Here is a 19,775-nt window from a genome sequence, read left to right on the forward strand (position 1 = left end):
TTATATATAGTAGAACTATTATTATTAACATAAGTATATTTTTAATGTTATTATCATTATTTTTATCTTTACTAATATTAACTTAGTATTATAAGAACTACTGTTTTGATAAACAAATGAAATATATATATACATAAATATATTTAATACATACAACATAACAAAGTATTATATATATATATATATATATATATATATATATATATATATATATATATATATATATATATATATATATATATATATATATATATAACGAATATATGAAACATAAATATATTATTAATATAAAAAAATGATATAATTAATAAGTTATATATATATATATACTTATTCGGTTACGATTATATGTTTTAATATATATATATACAAATGGTATAGGTTCGTGAATCCAAGGCCAACCCTGCATTGTTCAGTATAGTCATATGTATTTTTACTACAAAATACATTAGGTGAGTTTCATTACTCCCTTTTTAAATGCTTTTGCAATATATATTTTTGGGACTGAGAATACATGCGCTTTTATAAATGTTTTACGAAATAGACACAAGTAATCGAAACTACATTATATGGTTGAATGATCGAAGCCGAATATGCCCCTTTTGCTTGGTAACCTAAGAATTAGTAAACCGATCTACTAATTGACGCGAATCCTAAAGATAGATCTATTGGGCCTAACGAACCTCATCCTTTGTAGTGGATGCTTTAGTACTTCGAGTTTTTATATCATGTCCGATGGATGTCCCGGAATGATGGGGATATTCTTATATGTATCTTGTTAATGTCGGTTACCAGGTGTTCAATCCATATGAATGATATTTTTGTCTCTATGCATGGGACGTATATTTATGAGAACTGAAAATGAAAATCTTGTGGTCTATTAAAATGATGGAAATGATTATTTATGTTAAACTAATGAACTCACCAACCTTTTGGTTGACACTTTAAAGCATGTTTATTCTCAGGTATGAAAAAAATCTTCCGCTGTGCATTTGCTCATTTTAGAGATGTTACTTGGAGTCATTCATGACATATTTCAAAAGACGTTGCATTCGAGTCGTTGAGTTCATCAAGATTATTATTAAGTCAATTATAGTTGGATAAATTATGAAATGGTATGCATGCCGTCGACTTTTGATGTAACGAAAGTTAGTCTTTCAAAAACGAATGCAATGTTTGTAAAATGTATCATATAGAGGTCAAGTACCTCGCGATGTAACCAAATGTAATGTATTCGTCCAGATGGATTAGGACGGGGCATTAGAGTTGGTATCAGAGCGGTTGTCTTAGCGAACCAGGTCTTGCACTAGTGTGTCTAACTGATAGTTGTTTAGATGCAATAGTGAGTATGGACTTCGACCGTGTCTGCATGTCAAAAGTTTTGCTTATCATTTCGTGTCGAAAATTACCTGCTTATCATCCTTAGGAAATTACTTTCTTATCATTCTTAGTCTAGACACGTTTTACTGCATTGACTGCATGAATAGTGTATAGACAAAATTCATATCTTAGCGTATCTGCTATTGTTACCGTTGCCTGACAGCTTCCGTAGATTTGTCCATAACTCATGGGATTTTTGTATGATATATGCATATGTAAATTATGTATTGCAGAGTACTAATCTATATCCTATAATCTATTTCTTATCGAAAATCCTTCATCTGATCGTACGAGATGAATCCCTCAACCAGTTCGAATTCCTCGGATTCCGACAACTATTCCGATATGGAGTTTCACCTAAGCTCCGAAAGCAGTGTCTCCAGAATGAATCAACCAATCATCCATCCCCAATTCATCTGATGGGTTCGTAGTCGACTTAACTGATGGAGACGAGAAGAAGGCGATCCTTTCCACTAAGGGGTTGTGGGTTTTTTTCTACCAATTGGGGCCCTCCCTTCACCACCCCCATGTGGATGGTCTACAGGGTTCATAACTACTCCTCTTACTACAGGGCGCTTACCTAGCCAACCCAAATTGCCCTTTTGATGAAGAACCCGAAGCACTTATCGGTGAACCAGTCCGAAACACCATTTTCACCCTCATTTTCTGAATATCTCGTCACAATTATATTCTATCTACAATTCTAAACCTTATTCATCTGCTCGTTTCGTCCGACAATCATCCCGGAATAATAGAATAAGTCAACGAACTTCGCGCTCGAGTAATCAATTTGGAGAATATGGTGCAAAACCTACCAGCTTCAGCAACAGCACCGGCAACACCAGTACCACCAACAACAACATCCACAGCACAAGCCTCAACACTACACGTCTCAAACTCTCAGTCTGTACCTCCAGCTCATCATCATACTACATGATGTCCTACATCGATTATCTTCGTTCTACATGACGTTCTACATCATTTATCTTCGTACGACATGGCGATTATGTAATCTCTAATGTTTTAGAGATTATATATTCTTGTTCTAACGGTAAATCAAATGAGTTTAATATCATATTAACTCATTAAATCTATGATTACATCTGAAGAAAATATATATGTATATATGTTTTCATAAAGATTGTAATTAAAAATTCTTTTGTACAAACTGTTAATGATGAAAATGTTTTAACGGGTAGGTAATACCCGAGGAATATTTAGATTTCACATTAATAAGTTACACTGTACATTCTTTCAAATCTGATTCAACAGTCATTTACTATCCTATTTACATCCACCGATGCACGTATCCGTTCACCACAGAATAACCATTTTCATTCAATTTCATATTTGGATTTTGACCTATCAGAATCCGACAAGTGGCATAATGAAGAAAACATTGGACAAAATAAAATTTGTTAGAAACAAACAAAATAACTATGAGAAATTTTGTTAAGAATCCACGCTAACAAAATCCTAGCTAACTGTTCCTAGCTAACTGTTAATTCCTTATTGTACATTTATTTATTGCAATTTAATTATCGCAATTTTATTTATCGTCATTTAATTTTTGTTATTTATTTTACGCACTTTAAATATCGGGACATGTATACAAGGTTTTGACATATCATATCGACGCATCTATATATATTATTTTTAATAACCATAGATACTCTATATGCAGTAATGATCGAGTTCTCTATACAGGGTTAAGGTTGATTCTACAATAATATATATACTTTGAGTTGTGATCGAGTCTGAGACATGTACACGGGTCACGATACGTATTAATTAATTCGAATATTATATATGAATTATTGAATTGCTAACTGTGGACTAGTAACTGTGGACTACCAACATTGGACAATTAAAATGAATTAAAATATTGATTATAACATATGAAACTAAACAATTCTTCAAGTTTGCCACTTGATTTCATCTTAAACCTCATTTGTATCTTGACGATTACAATCCGCGTTCAAACCTTTCATGATTCTTGAAAACACTTCAATTGAGAGAATGAAGTAACCGCACTTCATCTACGAAAGAAAAGATGGATGCATATAGTTATGCACCTGAAAACACTCAGAACCTGAGTAAACGTTTAACACGTATTTGTGCTAGCTCCTTTTACATTGTTGTTACCGAAAATAACATTACAATTCTTTTTCAAATTAGCCAATTTTGTCACAGCTCCAGCAAGTCAACTTCGACCTTTCATTTGGATTAGTCTTATTATAACCGCGAGATCTAAGTTGCCTTTCGTCATCGTTATCGGGAAACCGTTTATATTCCATCACTTTAGCAGTAAACTTACCAGCAATTTTATTACTCGTTGACTTAAGTCTCTCTGAAGAATCATTATATTTGTTCATTAAAACCCTATCATATACTCATCCGTATCCTGTAACAAGAATTGCCATACCAATTACAGGAAATCAGCAATCAGTATTTTGAATCTCGTAACATTTCTACATCAACAGTTATATGTATACATATAACATTTATCTCTTAGAATTATGATATTCCATTCTGAAATTTTGAAAAGTACCCACCCTACGAATCAAAGCATTGAACTTTGAAAAAGCTGAATGAAGCAGCAGAAACTGTAGACAACCGTAAACTTCCTTAATTGTCGAAAGTTTGGTGATAAAAAAAATAGTATGCTGGAAAAGCTCAGAAAAATTGAAACTGGAAAACGGATTGAGCTAACCATGAAGGAGACCGAGGACAAATACAAGGACCAAACCCTATAATCAAAGAATCCTGGTAATTATGGATCCGTTGAAATCTTTAGAGAATATCTTGATCCGAAGTCATGTTAAAATCTTGCGGAAAATTTTTCATCATCAACCTTCGATCTTAGAAATTCCAAAATATCATCATAAATATCTTCGATATTTCTGAGGATATTTTCATAAATATTCTTGTCTGAAATCATTTATCTCTTCGCGCTACCAGTGTTACATCATATAAGAAACTGTTAGTTTCTATATTTTGTAAACTTTCAAGTTAAACAATGAATGCTTTTGAAGTAGTATTGGGAACTGATGCATGAGTTAGTATAATATAATGACACTTGATCAACGTGATTATATTACAGTAAGTCATGCTGAGTTTCTAATGATACGTGATGCTTCACAGACCATAACGTCATCATGTACCATGTTACACAACTCTTGTATTCTATTTAACCTCAAAAATATCAAGAAAATATATTCTTGATAGTTCTATTCTCAGTGATTATGGTAATTTGACAAATCAAATTGTGCTATTACCGTTCCTTTCTGCTTAATATATTATGATCAATCGAAACTTCATACCTACGAATTCTGAACCATTTTTCGTTTGACTTAAAGTCGGGAAGAGAAAACAAAGGGATGGAACTACAAAATATAAAGAAAATGAAGAGGGTGGATCTATAGTGAAATATCCGACAGAACAATCAAAACAGATTATCGCATTTAACCAAAGAAGATCCTATTCCTTAATTACCAAAGAATCAAATCTTATTACGAAGATTTTCTCTAAATCCTTGAATTATGGAAATCAACTGTGACTAAGTCATCTGTTAAGACGAATCTACATGTACTCATTTCACTCTTTTGTGATAGCTTCATTCGTACTCTTCGAATAATTGAATTGTCTTATCTATATTACTCAATGATGATAAAACTCTACTTATCAACTCATATTCGTCATGAAAACATTTTTATTGTTAGCCATGACCAACTCACTCAAATTTCGGGACAAAATTTCTTTAATGGGTAGGTACTGTGACGACCCGGAAATTTCCGACCAAAATTTAACTTAATCTTTATATGTTTCAACACGATAAACAAAGTCTGTAATGTTGAGTCTCAAAAACATTGGAGTTATATTCATATAATCAATTACCCTTTGACTATGCTCGACGATTCACGAACAATTGTTTGTAAATAAGTATGTTTACATATATAAAAATAAATATAATTGAAAATGATAAAAATATAATCTAAACATTTAAAATTTATTACCCAAAATAAGTTATTATGAAATGTATATTATATAGCTACATTACATAATCAATAATATGAAATACCAATGTGTTAAATTTAATTATAAATAAAAATGAGTAATAATATTGTTATTACCTTTAATATTGATATCAATACTAGTGTTTTAATATATTTTTTAAATATATAAAAAAATAAAAATAAATATGAGTTTGATATATATGAAGTGTTATAGTTACTAATATTATTAAAAATATTAGTATCATTATTATCATAATTATAGTTGTAATAAATTTTATAATTATTATTATCAATATCATGAATAATGATATTATTATTACTATTATATTATTATAAATTTTTGTTATTCATATTTGTAATATTAAGAGTATTATTATTACTACTATCGTTATAATTACTTATTAATTAATTATTATATATAAATACAGGTACATACATAAGTTATATAAATACTGATATATATATATATAATCGGTATTAATATTGTTTTAGTAATTAATAATAAAAGTATACGTATTTTTTACAGCTAATGAATCAATTTTAGCTTCACATCCTTATCACCTTTTTAAAAATTTTGTTTTCATGTATGTAATCTGTTCCCAGTCGGTATCAATTAGGGAATCAAACAAACTCAGATTAGAAAATCGTACCCACCTGTTCTTTTAATTTTCTTTATTTTTCTGATATTAAACGTTGTTGATCAAATGCACTATAAATCAGTCAAATAGTTCTGGGTTATCAGTTAATTCACTCTGCTACCTCTTTATCATTATCAAATATCAAATAATATTTTCTGTATCAATTTAATTTTAAACAAAAAAGGGAAGAACAGACGTCTCCCTGTTCTTGATACATTTTCACAAAAACCTTGATTTCAAATTTAATTTCAAAATGTATCAATGTAGTTTTGTTAGGAATATTATAAATGATCTTTCTGCAAAATTTAAGGTATCAATTCTTCTTATTAATCGAGAATTTTTGAGTCAAAGTTTTACAAAATAAAAGTCAACTGTTTGTTCTTTCTGCAAAATTCCGATTCGTTTTTGTGTTTCAAGTTAAATTAATTTTCCATAAAGTTTCTATGAACGGATTAGGACTTATTTCATTTAGGAATCATGTTCTAAAACACTCAAAATTTTGAGATTTAAGTTTGAGTTTAAATGTGTTCAACGAAGCTGCTACTGCTCTTTTTTTATTTATTTATTTATTTTGTTTTTTTGTTTTAATTAACTCAATCAATCTCTTATTGTTTCTGTTTCGTTTACAACTCCAAATTCAAATCAGCAATTCGTTATCATGATTAGCCTGGTCGATTTGTTTTTAAGAAGAAGATGATGATATAAAGAACAGAATATACGGATTATATATAAATAACTGTGTGTTAAAAACAGAATTAAGGGGCTGGAGGAATGGTTAAAGGATGGTGTCGGGTATCGAGAGGTCTCGGATTCGATCCTTGCTTGGTGCATTTTAAAAAAAAAAAAAATTGATTTCTAAGGTAGTTTTCTTTTCTTTCATTATTATTATTATTATTATTATTATTATTATTATTATTATTATTATTATTATTATTATTATGATTAAAAATATTATTGTTATTATTAAGATTATAATTATTGTTATTGTTATTATTGGTATTATAATTATAATTATTATTAGTAATAGTAATATTATCATAATTATAGGTATTATAACTAATATTATTATTATTAGTCTTATAAGTATTATTAATATAGTTATTATTGTTAATATTATCATTTAAGTATTATTACTATTATTATTATGATTATTATTTTTATTGTTATTATTACACTTATCATTTTTTGTTATTATTATTATTATTATCATTATTACTAATAAAAGTTACCATTTATTATTACTAACACAATTAAAAATTACAATTATGACTACTATTATTATTATTATCATCATTACTAATATTATTCTCATCACTAGTATTATTATTAAGTAATAATATTATTAATATTATCATTAGTATTATTATAAGTAATATTAATATTATCAATCGTACGATTTTAGTATTATTATAAATATTATGATTATGATTGATATTGGTAACATTATTATAAAAATGATACAATTTATTAGTACTTTCATAAATATTAGTATTATTATCATTTTATATATAGTAGAACTATTATTATTAACATAAGTATATTTTTAATGTTATTATCATTATTTTTATCTTTACTAATATTAACTTAGTATTATAAGAACTACTGTTTTGATAAACAAATGAAATATATATATACATAAATATATTTAACACATACAACATAACAAAGTATATATATATATATATATATATATATATATATATATATATATATATATATATATATATATATATATATATATATATATATATATATAAAACGAATATATGAAACATAAATATATTATTAATATAAAAAATGATATAATTAATAAGTTATATATATAAACTTATTCGGTTACGATTATATGTTTTAATATATATATACAAATGGTATAGGTTCGTGAATCCAAGGCCAACCCTGCATTGTTCAGTATAGTCATATGTATTTTTACTACAAAATACATTAGGTGAGTTTCATTACTTCTTTTTTAAATGCTTTTGCAATATATATTTTTGGGACTGAGAATACATGCGCTTTTATAAATGTTTTACGAAATAGACACAAGTAATTGAAACTACATTATATGGTTGAATGATCGAAGCCGAATATGCCCCTTTTGCTTGGTAACCTAAGAATTAGTAAACCGATCTACTAATTGACGCGAATCCTAAAGATAGATCTATTGGGCCTAACGAACCCCATCCGTTGTAGCGGATGCTTTAGTACTTCGAGTTTTTATATCATGTCCGATGAATGTCCCGGAATGATGGGGATATTCTTATATGCATCTTATTAATGTCGATTACCAGGTGTTCAATCCATATGAATGATATTTTTGTCTCTATGCATGGGACGTATATTTATGAGAACTGAAAATGAAAATCTTGTGGTCTATTAAAATGATGGAAATGATTATTTATGTTAAACTAATGAACTCACCAACCTTTTGGTTGACACTTTAAAGCATGTTTATTCTCAGGTATGAAAGAAATCTTCCGCTGTGCATTTGCTCATTTTAGAGATGTTACTTGGAGTCATTCATGACATATTTCAAAAGACGTTGCATTCGAGTCATTGAGTTCATCAAGATTATTATTAAGTAAATTATAGTTGGATAAATTATGAAATGGTATGCATGCCGTCGACTTTTGATGTAACAAAAGTTAGTCTTTCAAAAACGAATGCAATGTTTGTAAAATGTATCATATAGAGGTTAAGTACCTTGCGATGTAACCAAATGTAATGTATTCGTCTAGATGGATTAGGACGGGGCATTAGACACCCCAAGTAAGGCCAAGAGTGAAGTGTCGACGTGTTAAGACACCACTCGGAGTGAAGTATTGACGTGTTAAGATGCCACTCCAAGGGCTATCACGGGTGAAGTGTCGATGTGTTAAAACGCCACCCGGGGTGAAGCATCGACGTGTTAAGATGCCACCCGTGGGATAAGTGTACGACGTGTTAAGTACTCTAATGGTTGTTATGAACACCGATGGAAAATTTGAGTACCATTCCTTGTGCTTTTGGTTAACCATGATTTCGTGTTGTAGTGTAAGCATATTATATTGTACGATTTGTATATATGCTATTGTATTGCTAGCTTGTGGTATTGGAGGTTAATAGCTTGAAGTTGAGATGATAAGCTAATTATGTTGCTAGCATGTATGCGGTATGTGTGTAAGTGTATGCAAGTAGGTATATTATATATGTATGGGTATAATTATTGCATTCACTAAGCCTTGCTTACCCTCTCGTTGTTTACCTTTTTATAGGCTCCGGCGTTGACAAGGGTAAGGGCATTCGATTGGATTAGAGATCCCGCGTGTTGTTAGGGGACGCTTTTGGGATGTGATAGCTTTTGGAGTTTGACCGAGATTTGGGTAGTTTAACCCCCAAACACCATGCTCATAGTGTCGTTTGGAAATTAAACTAATGTGGTCGAAACTCATGATTTGTACGAAACTCGTAAAACGGCCGATGTGGGCCCGTTATGTAAAACTTGTTTTATGATTGATTCGTGTTAGTTTTACATATATGAACATGTGGTGAAAAGCGTTTCGTCTAAATACGTCGGGAAGTGGGAGATCTTTATTTGAAAAATTGCAATTTCGGACAGAAGCTGTTGGGGCTTGTTCGCGCCGCGCACCTTATGGTGTGCGCGCCGCGCACTATAATGTTTAAAAAAAAAATTCGTATTTTCAGTTGTTAAATGGGTTGGGTTGTTTCAAGTGGTATCAGAGCATGGTCTAAGGGATTTAGGCGACTTGAGATAGGTGCCTAGACTTAGACTTGTATTGTGCATGCGTTTAATGAGGGACTTGTAGGAGACGGGTCGAACCGGGAGTTGATTAGTGTTTAGGTTTATGTGAACTAACCTTGCGCTAATTGTTTTGTGTTGTGTTAGCAATCATCAAGCGAGATAGACATTGTACTAGCAAGTTAATGCGATGTGCTCACGTAACAATGATTAGCTACCATTGTTACGGGTTCAAATCATGTCAAACAAGCGGTGTACGACGATTGTTGAGCAAGATGGGGTAATGTGGTGTATATGTATATACATATGTGTTAAGTCCTTTCGTTTCGTTGCTTAATCTTTTCCGTTTTATAGAATTAAGATGAGAAATGGACACGACACCAACGACGGAAGTACAAGTGAGGACGTTGAGTTCACGGCCAAAGTTGAGGCCATATTTAAACGTCAAAAAGCAGAGTTTCTCGAAGACGTTAGGTAGATGTTTCTAGATACAATCGACGAGCAACTAGTTAATGTGGTTAGGGAACAAGTTAAGCTTGTTCTACAAGAGGATAATATGGGGAGACGGGACTTCTTTTATAAGAATTTCAAGGACTCTCAACCTCCCACCTTCGACGGTGAACGTGACCCACTTAAGAGTGCCCGTTGGATCTCCGATATGGAGGGGGCTTTTCGTACATGCGAATTCCCTCTCTATAAAAAGACGAGGTATGGTTGTAGCATGTTAAGAGGTGATGCTAAATTGTGGTGGGACGCAAAGATCCAAGTTTATGGTGAAGAACAATGCATGGAATTCAATTGGAATGAATTCAAGGCAGAATTTTTCGATGAGTACCGAACTTCGGCCGATCTCACAAGGCTTAAGGACGAGTTGCGTTCCTTGAGGCAAGGGTCATGGATTTGAACACTCTCAAATCCGTGTTTTTTTTCCAAGACTCAATTTTGCCCGGAGTATGTCGGGAATGATAAAATGTTGAAGGAAGACTTCTATCAAACCTTAAATGATAGTTATCAAGAGAAGATAAGTGTGAATGTGGTGAAAAGCTTCGACGAGTTGTTCAATATGGCCAAAGGTTTTGAGGCTCTTGTGTTGAGGAAGAGTGGCTTTACTTTTGGCAAAAGAAAGATAGAAGGTTCGAGCCATTCGAACTTTTCAAACAAAAAAGAACAAGAAGGGTTCCGAGAGTGTTGGTAGTGTGAAGAAAGGTGCTTCCGGAGAGTTTTCTTATGCGTGCTACAATTGCGGACAAAAGGGCCATATGGCACGTGAATGTCTGAAACCATCATCTACAACTAAGCTTACTTGTTTTAATTATGGTAAAGAAGGGCACAAGAGGCTGGAGTGTCCCGATTTGCGCAACGATAATGTTAAACAGCTAGAGAAGGCGGTGGGTACGGCTAGGGGTCGCAATTATTTGATGACCAATGAGGAAGCCAAGCAATCTAACGAAGTTGTCTCAGGTACTTTCATGGTTAATTCTAATCCGGCAAGGATACTTTTTGATAGTGGTGCTAACTTGTCGTTTGTGTCACCAAAATTTGTGCCGAAACTTAATAAACCGTTAGCTAAGTTAAGTCGTCCGGTAGAAGTTGAAATAGCGGATGGAAAGACGGTGCTAGTGGTTGATGTGTGTATAAATTGTAATGTTGTGTTTGGTGCCGAAAACTTTAAAATTGATCTCATTCCGATGACCTTGGGCGATTTTGATATCGTTGTTGGTATGGATTGGCTCGATCATAATAGAGCCGATATTGCATGCCATGGAAAATCTATTCGTGTGAAGACTCCATGTGGGGGAGAGTTAATTATTTACGGTGATAAGCGAAGAAGACTTGTGCCGATATGCACTTTTGCAGGGCACGTCGTTTCCTTGTTAGTGGTGGCATGGCTTTTTTTGCCCATGTTGTTGATACTCAAGATGAGCCACCACCCATTCGTGAAATTCTGGTGGTAAATGAGTTTGAAGACGTTTTTCCGGATGAGTTACCGGGTGTTCCGGCGGAAAGACAAGTTGAATTTCGCATTGAGTTGGTTCCGGGAGCTACTCCCATTGCTAAAACTCCTTATCGTTTAGCGCCGATGGAAATGAAAGAGTTGTTAAATCAAACCCAAGAATTACTTGAAAAGGGTTTTATTCGACTGGCATGGGGCGCTCCGGTTTTATTCGTGAAGAAGAAGGATGGTAGTATGCGGATGTGCATCGATTATCGGGAGTTGAACAAAGTGACGATCAAGAATCGTTATCCATTACCTCGGATTGACGATTTGTTTTTACCTCGGATTGACGATTTGTTTGACCAACTCCAAGGTGTAACGTATTTCTCTAAAATCGACCTACGGTCCGGCTATCACCAAATGCGGGTCCGTGAGGAAGATATTGAGAAAACGGCTTTTCGAACTCGTTACGGGATTTTTGAATTCGTAGTAATGTCTTTTGGTCTTACGAATGCATCGGCGACATTCATGGATCTTATGAACCGAGTGTGCCAACCTATGTTGGACAAGTCGGTAATTGTGTTCATTGACGACATACTTGTCTATTCGAAGAGTATGAAGGAACATGAACATCATTTGTATAACAACTCTCATATTTCCATACCTGAATTGACTAATTTGACTATAGGGTTGTTATCCATACGTAATATATAATTAAATTTGACATTGATCAAATATTTATTTTTAGTCGACACTTTTTGTTAACTAAAGTTTACACTAATTATATAAAATAACTTTAGTTAATATTAATATTAATGCGTATTATATTTAAAACTATATGAAATATAATTATAAATATTTTCAAAAACAAAAACTTATTAAAAATATTTTTAACATGTTTTTATTTTTGTCAAAATTGGCACCTTTATTTTATTTATATTTTTTCTTTTCACCAACCATTTTTTTCCTATGAATACCCACTTCCATTTCATAAAAACTTGTATCAAATCTTTGAAAAACTCTCTCACAAACTTGGAAAGTACTTGAGGTATTTTCTATATTTTTTATCGAATTGCTTTTATTTTTTTGTATATTCTTTAAAAATTCGAATTTAATATATATATATAAATTATTTTTACATGTTATAATTAGTATTATAAGTATTATGATGTATAAAAATAATTTTCATAATTTATGGAATATTATTTATAATTAAATACGAATTATGTAGTATTTAAAATAAAAACAATATAAAATTCGTAATAAAATATTAAACAGTAATAAAAATAATTATATTTTTTTTTGAGATTATTATACTTTTATAAACAAGCAAAAATTATAAAAATTAAATAAATGGGATGATTAGTATTTCAAAAGAATTTACTTTTGCATTATTCTAAACCGAGAGAAATAATAAAGAAAATACAAAATAAATACAAACGTGTATTAAATATTTTTATAAAATTTTTATATGATTAGTAGCATCACTAGATACTTTAAAAAAAATAAAAAAATTAATTTTAAATTATTTTCCTATTTATTTAATTATAGGCCGATTACAATGGTTAAATAATTAGAAAACATTAAATAAATAATATTTTGAAATAAAATTTGATTTAATAATTTTTATAACATTTTTACATAATATAGAACCTGTAAAAAATATAAAATTATTTATTTAGATCGATTTAATATTTATTACCTAATTAAATTTGATTAATATAAATCGAGTATATATATAAAGAAAAGTGGGAAATAAATACAAAAATTGATAAAATTATTTTTATAAAATATCCTACTGAATTGTATAATTAACTAAGTTTATAAAAATTATAAATATAATATTTAATGAATTAATATTCGAATTAACATATATTAGTATGATTTTCGATTAACATAAGTATATTACATATACTAAATTAATATTATTATTATAACTTACGGTTAATAACTAGGTATACTATATAATAAAGTATAATGCTTATAATGTAAGTTAATAACAATACATTATTAATAAACACTTATTTTATAACTATACTAATTTAATAATAATAACTTATAGTATATAATATAAGATAATCAAATTGTTAATATATTAATAAATATAATATAACATATATAATAACATATAAACCTAAAGTGAAGGTTAATCAAAGATAATGTACAATTCATGTGAACTTCATCGCTACTCACGGTCGTAAGTGAATGATGTCTAGGTTGCCATTTATAGGTAAGCTTGTGGATCTCGAATGCCATGACTTAGATTCTGGTCAAGAGTCCTGGGCCCCCGGTTACATCTGGTCATTCCTGACTTATTTGATAGCAACGAAGTTTGAGTAAAGTTATACAACGTCTTGCTAAAGATTAACCCGAACTTTCTAAAATTGGAAAATTACTATAAGTGGAAACTTTCCATAAATAATAACCTTCCGAAAATGGAAATTCTTTAGTGAACCATTACTATCAATATAGTACTATATACTATTGTCTGTTAGACAATGTCTGATCATACGTTCTATCTCTAGGTTGAGATCTCGGTCACGTCCTTCCGTTCAATTCTTTCGTGGAATACTCTTTTGTGCTACTAAGGTGATTTTCATTGCCCCACTTTTACTATTTACTTAACTATTTATAACTTTTGGGGTGAGACACATGCTTTCTTTATAACTGTTTTACACTTAGACACAAGTACTAAATTGTTAACTATGCTGTCATGCTTTGATTCATGCTAAATCCCTACCGTAATATCGTCAATTGCTACATTTAAATGCAAACTTAATTATTGTGAGTAGGCCTATTGAGAGTAACGTCTCTAACCATTCGATCGTTGGTCTTTGGTTACATAATAATGAATCCACGACACTGACAGTACAAGGTGTCATAGGGTAAACTTGTTTAGTAGCGATATTACAAAATGCCGCAACACTTTTAGATTGATATTTCTATATCAATCAACTTTAAACTAAATCTTGTGGTCTAAAACTTTGGATATTATTTATAAACCTATGAATTTCACTCAACCTTTTTGGTTGACACTTTAAGCATGTTTTGTCTCAGGTGATGATTGAGCTAGCTGTTTGCAACTTTGTGATGATAGATTTGATACTTGCATGGAGTCCACATCACATATTATATTTTAGTTCATAAACATTTATTTTACATTTTAATAATAATGTAAACATGTATTACTGCTTCCGCTATTTTATTAACAAAGGTTTTATTTAAAAAGTCTCATATAGAGTCATTCTCGTTTATACAACTGTGTTATGATATGATTGGTCACAATTACCCCAGGTCCATTTTGGGGGGTGTGACAGATTGGTATCAGAGCAGTGCTGTTGTAGAGAACCAGGATTGCATTTTAAGTGTGCCTTATACAATTAGGTACCTTAGCAATGTAGGACTACAACTTTCCTTGACTATTGTGCCTTTAATTGTTAAATGCTACACTATACTTTAGAAACTTTACTTATCTTAGAATGCCAAGTCAATCTAAGAACTCTGTTCACTTTTCTAAATACTATCCAATTACGCCACCGCGTTTAAATGCGACACTACGATTTCTGAAATTCTTGACATTCCTAAGTCATCTATCATGGTTTGTATATTACATATGTATTACATATGTATTACATGAAATATTATCCATGAATTTTGAAACTCCTATATTTGTTACTATTCATACTCAAACGTATATAACTCCCTGTTATATCACGTACCTATATGCCTTATGCCTTTATGCATCGGTTTGCGAACCAGAAAATGTTATTGAGTTATCGAGAATCTCAAAGACATTATAATGTCATCACTATTCATATTCATTACTTTCTTTGCTTTCTTGTTGTTTTGATCATTGAATTTTCCTGACGGATGACGTCTACGAAACTATAGAATATAAAGCGTTTGGATTACTGATTTAAAGGATCCTATAGCTCAAGCCCCTGGACCTGAATAGGACATTACGAATTGAAAATCTTTAATCAAAAGATTATCAGATTACATACTTATTATCTAGACACGTCATACTACCATTATTAGAGTATAGACACATCTTATCTTATTATATCTTATCGTATCTATCCCAATAATCTTTGTCTAACACTTTTCCTAAATTTCCTCCGTAAATTACGGAAATCTTTTTGCTACATATACATATTCAAGGAGATGAATATATCATCCAGTATTCAACACTAATCTCATATCAAACCCTAATTCAAATCACATAATATGGATTTCTCAACCGATTCCTCGAGCTCCAATGGCAGCGTAACCGGAACAAACGAACCAATCAGCCATCATCTATTTTGGATGAATTGAGGATGGGTTCGTAGTAAACTTAATCAATGGAGACAAGAAGAAGGTAATCCCTTCCACCAACCGAATTCACCTCTTGGTGAAGAACCTGAAGCACTTACCGGCGAACCCGTTCGGAACACTATTTTCACCATCATTTCCAGGATATCCAGTCATGAATATATAATATCTAAAATTCTAGATCTTATTCATCCACTTGTTCGAACCGCCAATCATCCCGGAATAATAGAAGAATTCAACGAGCTTCGCGCTCGAGTGGTGGCTCTGGAAAATATGGTGCGAAACCTACGAACACCAGCAGCAGCACCAGCAGCATAACCAGTACCATCAGCATCACCACCAACAGCATCAGTTTCACCAACAACAACATCCGCATCCCACGCCTCAACATCACACTCAGTACCTCGAACATCAACATCATACGCCCCATAGATACCAAGGAATATTAGTAATAATGAGTTAAGATGTATTGACTCATTTTTCCTGAAGAACTATATATGTATACTTTATATATATGGATTGGAACAATAATAAATCTTTTCGTACTAAGCTATTACGTGTGAATCTTAACTAGTATGTACTACTTGGTTAATTCATATCACAATATGCTATGATGTATATCCTTTGTTAACGACTTAACAATCGTTAATCACTGCTTCAACACAATAAACTCCGTTTCATAATAAACAAAGTGTATTACTCAAATACAAGATTGATTGTATACTTCCATTTTTGATATACTCGGAACTTTTTAGAAAAACATTATTCGTGTCTTGTGAATTTCACAAGGATTACACGAGCACCAACATCATACACCAAGGTATATCTATAACAATGAACGATGAACTATTGAATCATAACTTCATTAGCGAAATATTTCGCGACAATTATGAAATATCTAAGATTTTGGAGATTATTTACTCTCGTTTCAACAGCAAATTAAATGAGTTTAATATTATATTACTCATTAAACCTATCTGAAGAATACATATATGAACGTATATCTTCATAAAGATTGTAATTCTTTTGTACAAACTGTTAATTGTGAAAATATTTTAACGAGTAGGTAATACCTGAGAAATATTTAGATTTCACATTAATATGTTACACCGTACATTCTACAAATTCTGATTCAATAATCAGTAACTATACATCCACAAGATATATGTATTCATTCACTAAAAAGAACAACCATCTTCATACAAATTCAATTATCAATTCTAATTTTGACATATCAGAATCCAAGTAAAGCTTTAGCAGGTGTTATCCTTCTAAAAAAATCACTACATTCATGAATTATATTCATTCGTATTCTATGATGAATTATCACATCAAACCACCGAAATTATCGTTCATTTCTTTTGAAATCAACAACGCCTATTCATCAACCATTAGATCCGTTGACGATTACAATCAGTGTTTAATCATCTAAAAATGAAATTTCTTGAAACCATCACGGATTGATAACCAATGATTCAAATATGGCTGCATTAAATGCAGAGGATACATCAAAATTGTAGATGGTCTCAATGGCCAAAAGTTTTATAATAAAGAAAGGTATGTTGGAAAAGCTCAAAAGAAAATTTGGAACTGAAAAACGGATTGAGCTAACCATGGAGGAGACCAAGGACAAATACAGGGACCAAACCCTATATTCAAAGAATCCAGGTAATTCTGGGTCCGATGAATTCTTTAGAGAATATCTTGCTCCGAAGTCATGTTAAAAGCTTGCGGAAAATTTTTCTTCATCAACTTTCGAACTTAGAAATTCCAAAATATCATCATAAATATCCTCTATATTTCTGATGATATCATCATAACGATTCTTGTCCGCAATTAATTATCTCTTTGCGATATCTTTATCACATCATAAAGGAAACTGTATTAGTTTCTGTATTCTGTAAAATTCAAGTTTAAATTATGAATGATTTGAAGAAGTGTTGTGAATTGAAGCATGAGTTAGTATAATATAATGACGTCAGGCTTACGTGATTATATTACAGTAAGTCATGCTAAATTTTTAATGGAAGATGATGATTCATAGACTGTATAAATCACCATTTGCCATGTTACACGACTCTTACATTCTATGTAACCTCTAAACATATCAAGAAAATATTTTTCTTGATGATTCGGTCTTTTCTGAATATTCTGGTAATTTGACAAATCAAATCATGCTATTACCTTTCCTTTCTACTTTATAAATTATGATCATTCGAAACTTCATACCTACGAGTTCTGGACCATTATTCGCTTGACTTGAAGTCGGGAAGAAGAAACAAAAGCATAAAGCTCCGACATATAAGGGAAAATATAAAGCCCGATAACAACACAGAAATTACAAACCGTGTATATCAATGCGTATAGCAACATTAAGACACGGGAGAATTAAAAACACTATAACCCCAAGATAATTATAGAAGTAAACAGATTCCTCTGGGGGTAAATGAAAAAGAAGAATGACAGAAACGATAGTCAGAAAAATATCCAGGATAAGAACTGGATGGAGCATTTTCACAATCTTTGGAAGTATGAATCGAGAAAGAAAGTATAGAAGTGGTGAAGATAATGAAACAGAAGAAGCTAATTTATAGCAAAATTCTAGACACAACAATCAAGGCAATTTTAATTTCCTTAATTACCGAAGAATCAAATCTTATACAAATTATAAAGATTTCCTTTAAATCCCTTGAATTCCGAAAATCACCTTTAATTATGTCAAAAGTTAAGGCAAACTGATATTTCCTTATTTCAAACTTTTAAGATAACTTCATTTATACTCTTCCTATAATCGAATCATTTTATCTATTTTACCCAATGTTGATAAAACAATATTTTCAACTCATATTCATCATTCTTGTTGTAAAGAATGACAATCTCTATCAAATTTCACGACTATGATTTTCATGAACTCCTCTCTATTTTGTCTACCCTAGCGTGGTGGCATAAACGCTTAAGGTTTAAATGAGCTCGATATTATTCATAACACATTTTATATATCCAATTTACTGAAATGACTTGTATAACATCATCATTTTGAATGATCTCTGCATTAATAATAAAATGCACTTCGTAGAAGAACTTGTAGAAATTATGGTTTGTATGATTTTAATTCTTGAAACAGAACAATATTCTATCCGTTGGAATTCACGCAAGGCCCCGAGCATACCTGGGAACGTGAAAACCAAATAAAACGTAAATATCCTCGTCTATGTACGAACAACACCGATTAATGGCAACAACTAAATTTCAGGACGAAATTTCTTTTAACGGGTAGGTACTATAACAACCCTCATGTTTCCATACATGAATTGACTAATTTGACTATAGGGTTGTTATCCATACGTAATATATAATTAAATTTGACATTGATCAAATATTTATTTTTAGTCGACACTTTTTGTTAACTAAAGTTGACACTAATTATATAAAATAACTTTAGTTAAGATTAATATTAATGCGTATTATATTTAAAACTATATGAAACATAATTATTAATTAAATGATAAGTTATTTTAATCATTATATATATATTTTTAGCTTATAAAAAAAGAGATTTTTTTATAAATTAAATAATGAGCCCATGAATTTTGACTAAATATTTTCAAAAACAAAAACGTATTAAAAATATTTTTAACATGTTTTTATTTTTGTCAAAATTGGCACCTTTATTTTATTTATATTTTTTCTTTTCACCAACCATTTTTACCTATAAATACCCACTTTCATTTCATAAAAACTTGTATCAAATC

The sequence above is a fragment of the Rutidosis leptorrhynchoides genome, chromosome 1, assembly GCF_046630445.1.
Source record: "Rutidosis leptorrhynchoides isolate AG116_Rl617_1_P2 chromosome 1, CSIRO_AGI_Rlap_v1, whole genome shotgun sequence".
NCBI lineage: Eukaryota > Viridiplantae > Streptophyta > Magnoliopsida > Asterales > Asteraceae > Rutidosis > Rutidosis leptorrhynchoides.